General features: G+C 37.1%; 2 protein-coding genes across 2 annotated transcripts in view; one reads left to right on the plus strand and one right to left on the minus strand.

Moving 5' to 3' along the window:
* Window positions 1–11,917, minus strand: part of LIPC (lipase C, hepatic type) — a 160,420-nt gene extending 148,503 nt beyond the window's left edge. The window contains exon 1 of the mRNA XM_047864530.1: window positions 11,800–11,917. The gene's annotated coding sequence lies outside the window, so the exon portion shown is untranslated. The remainder of the gene's footprint in view (window positions 1–11,799) is intronic.
* Window positions 1–12,236, plus strand: part of ALDH1A2 (aldehyde dehydrogenase 1 family member A2) — a 399,898-nt gene that overhangs the window by 2,968 nt on the left and 384,694 nt on the right. The window lies entirely within an intron of this gene.

The following is a 12,236-nucleotide window of genomic DNA, read 5'->3' on the forward strand; positions in this document are numbered from 1 at the left end:
GTGACCTCTATTGCTCTCTCAGTTCCAGTCTAAAGTGAAGATCAAGGTAGCTGGTCAGCAAAGAATTGAGCTCTTTCTGCACTTATTTTTGTTTCCTGCTCTGTGCTGGTCCATTTACTCTCCCTGTCCGAATTACAGTTGTGGTTTGTGGAACAGTTAAACAAACAAACAAACCAAAACCCCAAAACCAGAATAGCCTTTTTGTTTTGTTTTGTTTTTGGTCACCAGATACTCTGGAATCAGTAATGCCTCTTACGACTTTAGTAGTTTCAGTAGAATGGAAAATCTTTTTATTTCTCTGATTGCTTGGAAGCAAAAGGAAATAAAGGTTTAAGTTGGTTTAGAACAACCAGATAGACATGGAACTTTGCTGGCTCCTTAAAATTGGCCAAGAGTTTTCTCCTCTGTGGGAAAGAGGGAGGGTATAGACTAGACTCTGCCTGCCTCCTCTAGCTGCTTGGCTTGTTGGTTGGGCTTGGTGATGAGTGATGATGTTCGGTTCCTCAGGGAGACCAGCGAAGTCACAAACTGAGTAACTGATTGAAGCAGACCAAAGACACAGGTTGGGAAGGTGGGGTGTCAGCATGCTGGGTCCCCGTGCTTCTGAATATGGGATACCCAGTAGCACTGACACCATCCTGGGCATCAGGCAGGGCTGAAGTATCTCAAATTGAGATGCCCAAACCTCTCTGCAGCAGCGGGTCTATATACTGTGTCACACACTCATCTCACAAAAGCTTCATTAGCAAATGAAGTCTTTGGCTGCAAAAAATGAAGAGAAGTTCCCAGTGATCTGCTTCAAGGGCTACCAATGACTCACCATTTTTCCACCACATATGGTGTCTTGATGATGCAGTAGTCATTGACTGGTAGACAGGCCTAGAAGTCAGGGGTTAACAGCTCAGGGACCAATTCCCAAAGGTGCCAGGCTGGCCATGTAACTCATTGAAACCTCAGAAATAATCCTATGACACAGGTGTGATTATTCCGCTTTGTACAGTGAAGAAAACTGAGGGTTAAGGAAGTTACTGAGTTGCCCAAATCCACATTCTAGTAAGTGGTGGAATGGGATTTCAATTACAATTGTCTAACTCCAAAACCCAACCAAAGGCAAGTTTGCCAAGGGTGACATCCTAGTGTATCTAAGGTCAAAAAAAATTGGGATTGTGCTGTGTGCTCTTGAACTGCTGATAAAGACATAGATTGTGTGTTTATTAGATTATTATTTTCAAAACAAGTGTTCTCAAACGCTTTCTCAGCTATTTCATGGAGAGAGCCCTGAGATAGTCCATGAGACTAGCTCAGGATAAAAGCAATGGATGGTGTGATGGAATTATATAATTTATATACAGAAGAATGTTCCCCAATCAACAGTAAAAAAAAGTCCAGGGAAAACGAGGGGACTGGCGTTCTTGCCCATGAAGCTTTGCCATGGACAGAACAGTGTTTGTTGGAAATTGTTAGGGCAAGTCTGTGCTACGAATGACCTTATTTATACAGCATTGCCGGTTACCCAGGTGCTCTTGAAACCATTTGGGTTAGATCATGCTTAGGATCCTCCAGAAAGGCATGGGATGCTTTGACAAGCTTTGATAATTCTGTTAAGACAGATTTTTTTTTAAAAAAGATAAAATCATGGCTCTCATTCAGATATTAAAAATGAACATATGGTAAATATTTTATTTAACTTGTTAATGAGGAAGCTGGTAAGGGTGTTCCTATAACTAGTTCAAAGAAGAAGCCAACCCCCCCTCCCCCAAATATATATGGATACAAGAATGTTGAAATGTGCTAATGGAGGCACAGTTAGCTTCTTCCATTGCAGGAGGAAAGTCAATCGGACATCCACACAGGACAGGGCAGGATTTGCATTTTGCATTGCTATTAGTTATCTGTGATGTACAGCGTTGTAAAATGCCTCAAGGGCAATGAAGATTCGAATCAGATAACTCAGGAAGGCTGTGCAGTGGTTAGACAATGCATCGTTTTCCATTGAAGCACAAAATTTACCCTGTAACTCCTATTGTTGAGAAATGATAAAGGGAAGTATTTAGCTACAGAATTCTAAAGATAGCAGGATAAGTTTCCTTCCAGAGGAAAGGCTGTCTCTGTATCTTTGTCTCTTGAGAGGAGGCTTTGTGAGAACAGACAGCTGGATCTCTATGCTGCCCTCTCCCTTCATGGCTCGATTAGTGGGAAAATTATTTAAAATCTCAGTTCCCTACTCTAACTCAGGGGTAGTACTATTATTTACCTCAAGGGTTTGGGGGAGGAATAAATGAGAACCATAAACTGTGCTTAGCACAGTGCCCAGCACAACACATGCCTGCTATTATTTTTATTGATTACAATTTTTCACTGTGCTTTTGATTTTTCCTACACTTACATGTTCCTTCCCTTTCTCTCCACCCCCCTCCATCTATAATAAAGAATAGGAGAACTAGTTATACTGTTTTTGAAAAAAAGTATAGATGGCATCTGTTTCCTGTTCTTGATTTTGAAATTAACTGTGTAGATTGTGATGTGATGTATTCCCTTCTATTTAAAAAATAAAGCCTCCTCTGTCTAATATTTGCTTTTTTGTTGTTGTTTTTTGAGTAATTCCCATTGCCCGTCTTGAACCAGCTACCCTGAATTTAAATTTGAAAACGTGGTTTCTTTTCTCAAGTTAGTGGCCAGAGAAAACAGTCTCTAGACTGGGAAGGGCCCTCCTTTCAGGGGATAGTACCCCACGGCCTGGAGAGGTGGTTTTCTTGAGTCAGGTCTAGGAGCTTGGTGGTGAATCTATCCCTGGTTAGACTCCTCAGACCCTAGGAGACATGTCCATGGGCTGGAGAATCTATGCACCCCTGGGGGCAACGCATAGTGGGCACCAGAGAAGATTGTCTATATGGTCCTGCCCAGGCCAGTTGGTGCAAATCTGCCTTTGAGAAGTTTGTTTTTTCCCTTTGAGTCTGGCGGAGGAGGCATCTCTTCAGCTCCAAAGAGGAATTTCTGAATGTCTCAGGGTTCCATCAGCCCCATTTCTTATACCTTGAGAAACCATCAGATCATTCAGGTGAACCCCACAGGTGTGACACCTGCCCTCCCTCCCCTTAGCAGCCTGCGTTCTGCATGAGAGGAGCAAGTATTTATCCTGAGTGAGCCAGGTTGGGGAAGGTGTTTTACCTCTAGGCAAAGTTCAGGGATAGGAGGAGGAAAATATTGCTGTGTCTAGGCTTCCTTTAAATTTATGGGCCTGGAGTGCTACCCTGGAGAGAGCCATTTTTTACTCCACAATTTTACTCCTAATCTGATGGTTCCGAGAACTCCTGGGATAGCGAATTGTCCTGATGCCTTAGGAAATAGCGGAGATTAGATCTCAGAGGTCAGCTGGTGTGTAATTGGGATCTTGGAGCTGGGCCGACAACACAGTCAGATTTACACAAGGCTCCTTGCCTCTGGGGACTCTTTCTTTTTGCTGTCATATCATCTCTGCAGCAAACCTGCTTGTTTTAGCTCTTGATAGAAAAGTAACTCACCTTGTCCATTTTTTCACAGACAGTATATAAACAAAAAAGGAAATGGTAGGCTGTTAATTGAGTAGCAGGACCCAGTCTTGGCCAAACTTGGTGCCATGGAGAGAGACATGGACCAATGGCAAAATATCAGGACTTGAGCCCAGCTCTGCCTTGGGTCAGTCATGACCTCTGAACAGTGGAGATAATGAAACTGGTGACCTCATGAGGTCATGATTATGAAAGATGGTAAACGTCCAAACATCCTTAAGCTGTAAAAGGACTCACATGAAGTGGAGACCCCAGACTGGGACACCAAGTAAATAAGTATGTTTGTGGAACCAAGATATGATGTGAGACGTGGGGTTCAAGCAGGTCTGCTTCCTGACCTCCAAGTAGGATGCACCTTGTTGCCACATAGTCCCGGGGGGCCACTAGCAGAGGGAAAATTCTGGCTGCTAGCATGGTAGGGCTCTAGAGGGAGTGTTCAAGGGGTTTATGGAGGTGGTGTTCAAGGGCAGCTGAGATCTTGTGGCCTACAGGTGAGCTGAGGGCTAGTGCAATTAGGAAATTACTGATGACCTCACTGGTACTCCCTAGTGGATAAAGCCTGGAATGTTAGGTTATTAACCTAAGTGATTAATACTATGGTGAAAATTGCTTTAGGCATCTCTCTGACTCTCTTTGCTGGCCCCTCTTGTCTTTATTGCCTCTTTGACTGAATTCAGAGTCCTTGAACTGCCCTCAAGGTCCGTCCATTTCTCTTCATCCATCCCCAGGAAAATCTCTGCACTGGTGTGTTGTCCCCCTGGAGAACTTTGAAGACAGAGGTCTTGGTGCATGTATGGATGAGCTCCTCCAAACTGTGCATGCACATGCATGGAAGAGAGAAGGTGCCAAAGGGCTGAGTCCTGGAAGTTCCAACATTTAGTAGTCAAGTAGATGAAGAGGGACCTTCCTGCTTTTGCCAAAGTATTTCTTAAGAATAAATTCTGAGTGGTAACATTTCTGCCTAAAGGGTAGGAATGATATAGTTGTAAATGAATTTATGAATCAATTTCTGGGCAGCTTCACCAGCACTGGATATTAACATTCAACTTTTTTTTTTTTATGGTTCTTTTAGAATATGTAAACTGTCATCTTTAGACTGCTTTCATTTACATTTCTTTGATTTCTAGAGAGAATTAACATTTTCCCCCTCTGTTTCTCTACTAATTATATTTCCCTTATGGGAATGGTCCTGTCTTTTACCTATTTGTCTTTTGCAAATTGACATTGATTTTACAATTTGAATTAGCTAATTGTGATAGATCTTAATTCTTTGTAATGTTTGATAGAAATATTTTCCCTTTTCAAAAATCTTTAGTAATGCTAATTTTTATAGTGCAATCATTAAAATTGTTTCAAAGCTGAGAAAGTTAAAATTCCCCCAGAGAGGTGATAAACACTTTTTTTTCAAAACTTTTTGCAAATTCTTCCATAGTTAGATTTTATATTGGAATCTTTAGCCAACCAAAGCTTATTTTGGTGAATGTTTTATCTTAAATAACTTTTTCTATTGTAAAATCATTAAATATTTGTTATTGAAAAGAAAATGAAGAGCAAAAAGAAAAACATGATGAAATTTCACCATCCAGAGATAACCACTGTTGACATTGTGATTTGGATACCTCCAAATTTATCTGTTTTTAAAAATACAATTGCAAACAAACATACTGTACAAATGCTTTTATAACCTGTCATAACATATTAATGACATATTTCAGCAGCATTAGATATTCTTTTAAAATATTATTTGGAGGCGCCTGGGTGGCTCAGTGGGTTAAGCATCAATTCTTGGTTTTGGCTCAGGTCATGATTTCATGATTCATGGGGTCAAGCCCCACATAGGGCTCTGTGCTGACAGTGTGGAGCCTGCTTGCAGTTCTCTCTCTCCCTCTGTCTCTGTCCCTTCCTTGCTTGTGCTATCTCAGTCTCTTTCAAAATAAATAACTAAACATTGAAAAATAATAAAATAAAATATTATTTGAAACAGTTACATGTGTATCATAATGACCTCAATTTTCTATTTTTTTTTTTTTAAGACATCACTATGATGAACAGTGCTGCAATAAATATACCTAAGCATAAATCTTGGCCCACATTGCTGATCACTTCCTATGCTCTTAAGTTTCTTAAAGTAGAATTTCTGAGGCAAAGGTTATAAATGTGTGTGTGTGTGTGTGTGTGTGTGTGTGTGTGTGTGTGTGTATTTTTAAGTTTTTAATTTTTTGCGTTTTTCACATGTACTGCCAAATTTAAGTTTCCATCAGCAGAGTGAATGGATGTAGTCTCCGCTCCTACCCACCTTTCCCCCTTGTTAACATTAGCTATTCACATTTTTGCAATTTCATGTTCCATTGATAAGCCAAAATGGTATGTGTATATTTAAATTTTTTTAATTAGTGAGTTAAAGTTGGATTTCCCACCACTCCCATTTTTATTAGATATTTTCTTTGTGAATTACCTATTAATGATGTTTATATATTTTATATACTAGCTTATATACTTTTGTATTTTTTGTGTGTTTTTATTTTTTTTTTAAATTTTTTTTTTCAACGTTTATTTATTTTGGGGACAGAGAGAGACAGCATGAACGGGGGAGGGGCAGAGAGAGAGGGAGACACAGAATCGGAAACAGGCTCCAGGCTCTGAGCCATCAGCCCAGAGCCTGACGCGGGGCTCTAACTCACGGACCACGAGATCGTGACCTGGCTGAAGTCGGACGCTTAACCGACTGCGCCACCCAGGCGCCCCTTTTATGTGTTTTTAAAACTGGGCAGCTCATTTAATGATTTCAAACACACTGTAATGAATATTTGTGAATTCCACCCTGCTACCCAGATCCATCAAAACCAAACATATATGCTTCTTATTTTTGTTATAAAATTGAATACCTGTGTACCTCCTCCCAAACCCAATCTCATTTTTCCCTGCTCAGAGGCAACCACATCTGAAGTCTGGTGCTGATGGTTCTCCTTTATGTATATGTTTGCAACATATGTATGTAGCTGTTCAAATATATAGCATTATTTTGTATGTTTACAAATTTTTACACTCTACTTATTTATCTGCACTTGGCTTTTAATCCAGCATTATATTTTTGAGATTGACCTCTATTGATAAAACTGCTATAAGTGGTCTCATTGTATATTACAATTTGTTGGTTCTGTTGATGGATATTTGTCTGGTTTACTTTTTTGTTTGCGTGTTTTTTGCTGTTACGAACAATGCTGCAATGGACTTGCATTGTCCACAAGTGCAACGCTTCTACAGTTTACTCCTAGAAGTGAAATCTCTGGGTTTGTAAGATATGGTTCTCTTCAGTGTTGTTAGATGTTGACCATTTATTCCCCAAAATGGTTATGCCAATAAGCACATAATCATCAAAATGTGAATGTTTATCTAATTTTTCCATGTCATCATCAGCACTTGATAGTGCCAGACATTTGATGGTATCTCATTTTTCATCTTTTAAAGAAAAAATTTTTTTGTGATTATTTTTGACAGAATGAGGGAGAGACAGAGCGCGAGAGGGGGAAGGGCAGAGAGACAGGGAGACATACAATATGAAGCAAGCAAGCTCCAGGCCTTGAGCTGTCAGCACAGAGCCCAATGCAGGTTTCAGACCCACAAACCATGGGATCATGACCTGAGCCAAAGTCAACAGTCAGATGCTTAACTGACTGAGCCACCCAGACACCCTTCATTTTTCATCTTTTTGATTACCGGTAAAACAAGCTTGAGAATCTTTTTACTTGTATCATTTGTCTTTTAGATTTCTTGTGCTATAGATTGCTTTTTCAGACCTTTTGCCCATCTTTCTATTAGTTCATTAGTGTTTTTCTTACTGATGTTAATTCTTTGTGGTTATATGTGTTGCAAACATCTCCTCCCAATCTGCATTATGTCTTTTCACATTGCCTGGGGTGTTATTTTGTTGAACAGGTTTAAATTTTCATGTAGTCCGATCCATCAGTCTTTTCCTTCAGGAATATTCTGTAGAGGAGGCAAATTTATCTTTACTCTCTGAGGGTTTTTTGGTTGGGCCTGAGGATTAAACCCACTGAAGACAGACTAACAGAAGAATAGTATACAGATTTGTATGATTTTACAGGACACAGAACCCCTCAAAAGGAAATGAAGACCCAAAGACATGGCAAAACTCACGTGCTTTTATATGGGGTTAAACAAAGGCAGGCAATGTGGACGAGTAACTGAATTATGTAGGGAAGCTAACAGAAGATAAGAAGCCTTTTAACAAGGTTTGTTGGTACAGATTTCTTTTAGCTTTTATTCTCCACGGAAGAACGGTTCTTGCCCCCTGGTACTGGGAGGGCATCTTTCACATGGGAATCCTTATCTCCTGGTTTAGGAGATTAGAATGCCCTTTATGAATCAGCCTTTTTCAAGTGTCTTTAGCTCAAAATAATCCTTATGCCAAAGTGGAATATTTGAGGACCCTCCCATCTGTAGCATCTCCATTTCTTCATTTTTTCCTTTTAAGTTTCAACAACAAAAAAATGATCACTTTACCAAAGGTATCTGTGATTTGTTGTGATCTCTTGGCATTCCTAGAATTTACCTTTATTGATTATCACACTCTTCTTGTCACACCTGCACTCTCTAAGCTCAGTGAAAAGTGATTTTTCTGCCAATGCTTGTTGAGTCTGATGTGGATGAGGTGATTCATAAGTTAGCAAATGTATGCTTTGCACAAGGCATTCTTGCCTCAGTGGACTTTGCTAATTGACTGCATTAAGTTCTTCATTCATATACCTGTATATTTATTTGTTTGCTTAGCCAACAACTATTTTTGGAAAATCTGTATGCCTGAACTTGGTTGTAATCTGTTCAGTCCAGTTTTACTGGGATTGGCACTTGTGTACGTTTGCCATCCTAAGACTGCATTTGTGTGTGTGTGCGCGCACGTGTGCTATTTTTCACAGATTTGTGGGTGAGGATGATACTTATCTCTTAGGATGCATTGAGTACTGGGCTTTGTTTCTCCATGATTTGGAACTGATTACATAATGTGGCAAAATCTGTTTCTTGAATATACAGAAATACTGTTCACTGAAGTTGTTTAGGTTACATTTCTAATGAGTTTCTTGAGTTCTTCCTCCTTCACCATTATTTTCAGGTTTTCTATATCTTCTTTTGCTGATTTTATATTTTGTATTGTCCATTTGGCTGCACATTTTGAATTACAATAAACTGTGCATTGCAATCATTTATAGTTTAAAATCCCTTATATCAATTGCTTGTATTTAATTTTGTTGATTCATACCTTTTCTTTTATTTATTATATTTCCAAGCATTTTGATTTATCTTATAATCTTTTCAAGAGAGTGAACAGTTAAATTTATTTATTATTTTCACTGATTTTTTTTCAGCTTATTTATTTTTGTTCTACATCTTTATTAATTTCTTCCTATTTTTCCTTATGTTGACTCTCTTCTTTTTATAAGATTGAAATCACATGCTTTGTTGACTTATTTCATATTTCTAAAATGCATCTCTGTCTTTCCCTCTGGGCCCTGATTGTTTGTACTCCCCTGACTTTTGACAGGTGGTATTTTCGATTTTACAATATTCCTGAAGTTAATATCATGCTCTTAATTTCCTACTTCACCCTGTTGCTGAGGAGAATTTTTGCTGCTGTTGTTAGAAGTTGTTATTAATTTGTTTTTTGTTGTTGTAAGTTTTTATTTTTATATTATTTTAAATTTACAGAAATGTTAAAAGACTAGTATGAAGAATCCTGGTTCATCTTTTACCCAGATTCACCATTTGTTTATATGTTTGCTTATATTTTCCCGGATTGCTTTATTACTCATTTTCTTTCTCTATATGAATCTTCCCCCCGAACCATTTGAGAATAAGTTGAAGATGTACATACATACAGACTGAAATATTTCAGTATATATTTCCCAAGACAGACATTTTCTCTTATAAAAATTAGGAAATTTAACAGTTAAGAAAATTGTGAAGTTTCATATTGATAACAATATAGTTATCTGATTCTATAGCCCATATTCAAATTATTAGTTATCCCAATATTGTTTTTATGTATTTGATACTATATATACTATATAAGTAATACTATATACAATCCTATATATTATATACTATATATAACACTCTATATGCTATAGAGGTATAGAGTATTATACATAGCATATATTTATATGCATAAATATATATGTATATATTTATATATAATTTATTTATCTAAATATAAATGTGTATACTGTATATATACTATAGTATAATACATAGTACTTTAGTATAGATAATACTATATACTTTAGTACTATATGTAATGGTATAGTATGTATATATATAGAATACATATTTATATTTAGATAAATACATTTATGTAATTTAAATTTATAATTTATATTTAAATTTAAAATTAATTTAAATTGGTGTGTATTTTATTATATATTGTAAATACACCGTGTACATATGTGTGTGTATCTATCTATCTACACAGAGAGAGAGAAAGAGAGCATTTCAGAATTTACAGTAATTATGATGACTAACAACAACTGAAATGGCCACATGTTTACAGCAACCCCCACCTAGAGGGCACTCAATATATTAATATTTATTTTCTTATTATACTATGTTTTAAAGAAGTATATATTTATTTTCATATTTATTATTTTTTTATTGTGCACTAACTATATATTTACAGTAAAAAAATAAAGCAAAATAACAAAAATCAGAAATCGCAGGTCATAGAGATGAGCACTGTTGGTAATTAGATGTATGTTTTCTAGACTTTGGCTTTTAATGAGCAAAAATTCTGAGCTTTTTTTCTAGTTAAATAAAATATGAGTACATTAAAAATATGACATCATACTTGTATGACATATGGTTTTACCTTCCTTTAAGCCTTAGTATTATATTATTGTATGTACTTTATAGATAAAATTCACAGCATCTTTGCAAAGTAGAGCCACATTTTTAGGTTCAGAGAGGTTCAATAAATTGCCTAAGTCACACAACAGTAAGATAGGGAGTTAAGGTCTAAACCCTTGGATGCTCTACTTCCGAGGCTATAGATTAGATCATTATTTTGTCCAAATCTCCTCTCTTTCTTTTTTTCTTTTTTTCTTTTTTTTTTTTTTTACTTATTAGCATTTAGCTTTTTTGCACTGTGGTGAGAAAGTATGTAACTTTCCTCTGGATTCATTTTTGGGATCTTATCTAAGAGTTAGCATATATATACCAATGCCCTATACCTTGAGAAAAATGTAGAGTTTATGTTGTTACTAAGTTCAATATATGTCTATTGGTTCCAACATACCAAGTGTATAGCATTCTTAGCCTCTATATTTATACAGATAGTCTTCAAATTTATATATATTTATATATAGTCTTCAAATTTATATCTATTTTTGTCAGAGCTCCAATGACTTCTAAATTTTTGTCTATTGAAATGTGTCTATTTAATTTTCAAGACTGTCTAATTTTTGTCTTAGCCTGATCATGAATTCATACCTCCCATGACAGTAGTTTGCTTTTGATTTATTCCATTTGTTTTTGCACTTCTAACTTTGGTAAGCCATGTCTTCACTGTTGTTTTTATATTTTTCCTTGTAATCTGGAGCCTCTTTGCACCCTCCCTCCACTGTTTTTGGTTTCAAAATCTCTTTTATATGATACCACCTTGACCAGCTGTTTCCCTTTTGTTGCATGAGGTTCCTCAATAAAACTTGTTTCTTTTTTGGTTTTCTGCATTGTTTCATTACAGAAACCTATCATTAAGCAACAAACATATTGTTGGGTCTTATATTTTCATCCAGTATGGGAATTTGTCTTTTGAGACATTAACGGCCAATGTATATGGCCTCCTTGGGGATGCAGTTAGTATAGTGATACGAGATGGGCTCTTGGTTACAAGCTGAGGACTTTCTGCAAGTTACTTAAAAACTCTCTGAGGAAGCTACCAGTTTTCTTTCCTTATCTGTAAAATCGTGTTAATTAAGAGTATAAACCTTAACAAGTTGTTGCAAAGATTAAATGAGATCAGAATAGAAACATATTAAACTAGTATTTGTAAAATGTAACTGTCGTTATTTGCTATTATAGATACCATGCCCGGAAATTTCATTCAAAGCAAGTTCCTTGGCAATAGTGTATAAAACAAATTTCTAAAACAACAATCTGTGCTCAACATGAGGGAAATCAGTTTCATACTTTTCTCTAGCTCTGTCTCAAATTTCTCTCTGAGATAACAGGAATAACTTACAGTAAAATTGCTGAGAAGCAGTGGTCAGGTTTCAGTTCAACTTGTCCGTCTCTACTTCGGGCTGTGCTGTGGAGTTTCACAGCTTGACTTACATTTAGCCCTGTCAGGAATCACTGTCTTGCTTTCCGTTTAATTCATTAAGTATTTAGGTTGTACAAAGACATCGTTTGCTTCCATGATAGGGATTGGAGCTGCAGACGTAGTTGGCCTCTGCTCTTCTCATCAAGCATGGAAAAACTGAAACTAAGAAAAGCAAACCAAGCCATGATGGTTTTCTCCTTCCTGGATCATGGAACTTTTCATCCAATGAAAGCCATCTGGTGGGCAACCAGACAAGAGGACTGACTCTCAGCCTGGGGTTCTCCTTCCAGCCGTCCTTCAGCTCCTGTACAGCTGGAACCTCTGCATAGGTTAAAGCTGCTAGGAACTGAAAACGA

Source organism: Prionailurus viverrinus, chromosome B3, assembly GCF_022837055.1.
Source record: "Prionailurus viverrinus isolate Anna chromosome B3, UM_Priviv_1.0, whole genome shotgun sequence".
NCBI lineage: Eukaryota > Metazoa > Chordata > Mammalia > Carnivora > Felidae > Prionailurus > Prionailurus viverrinus.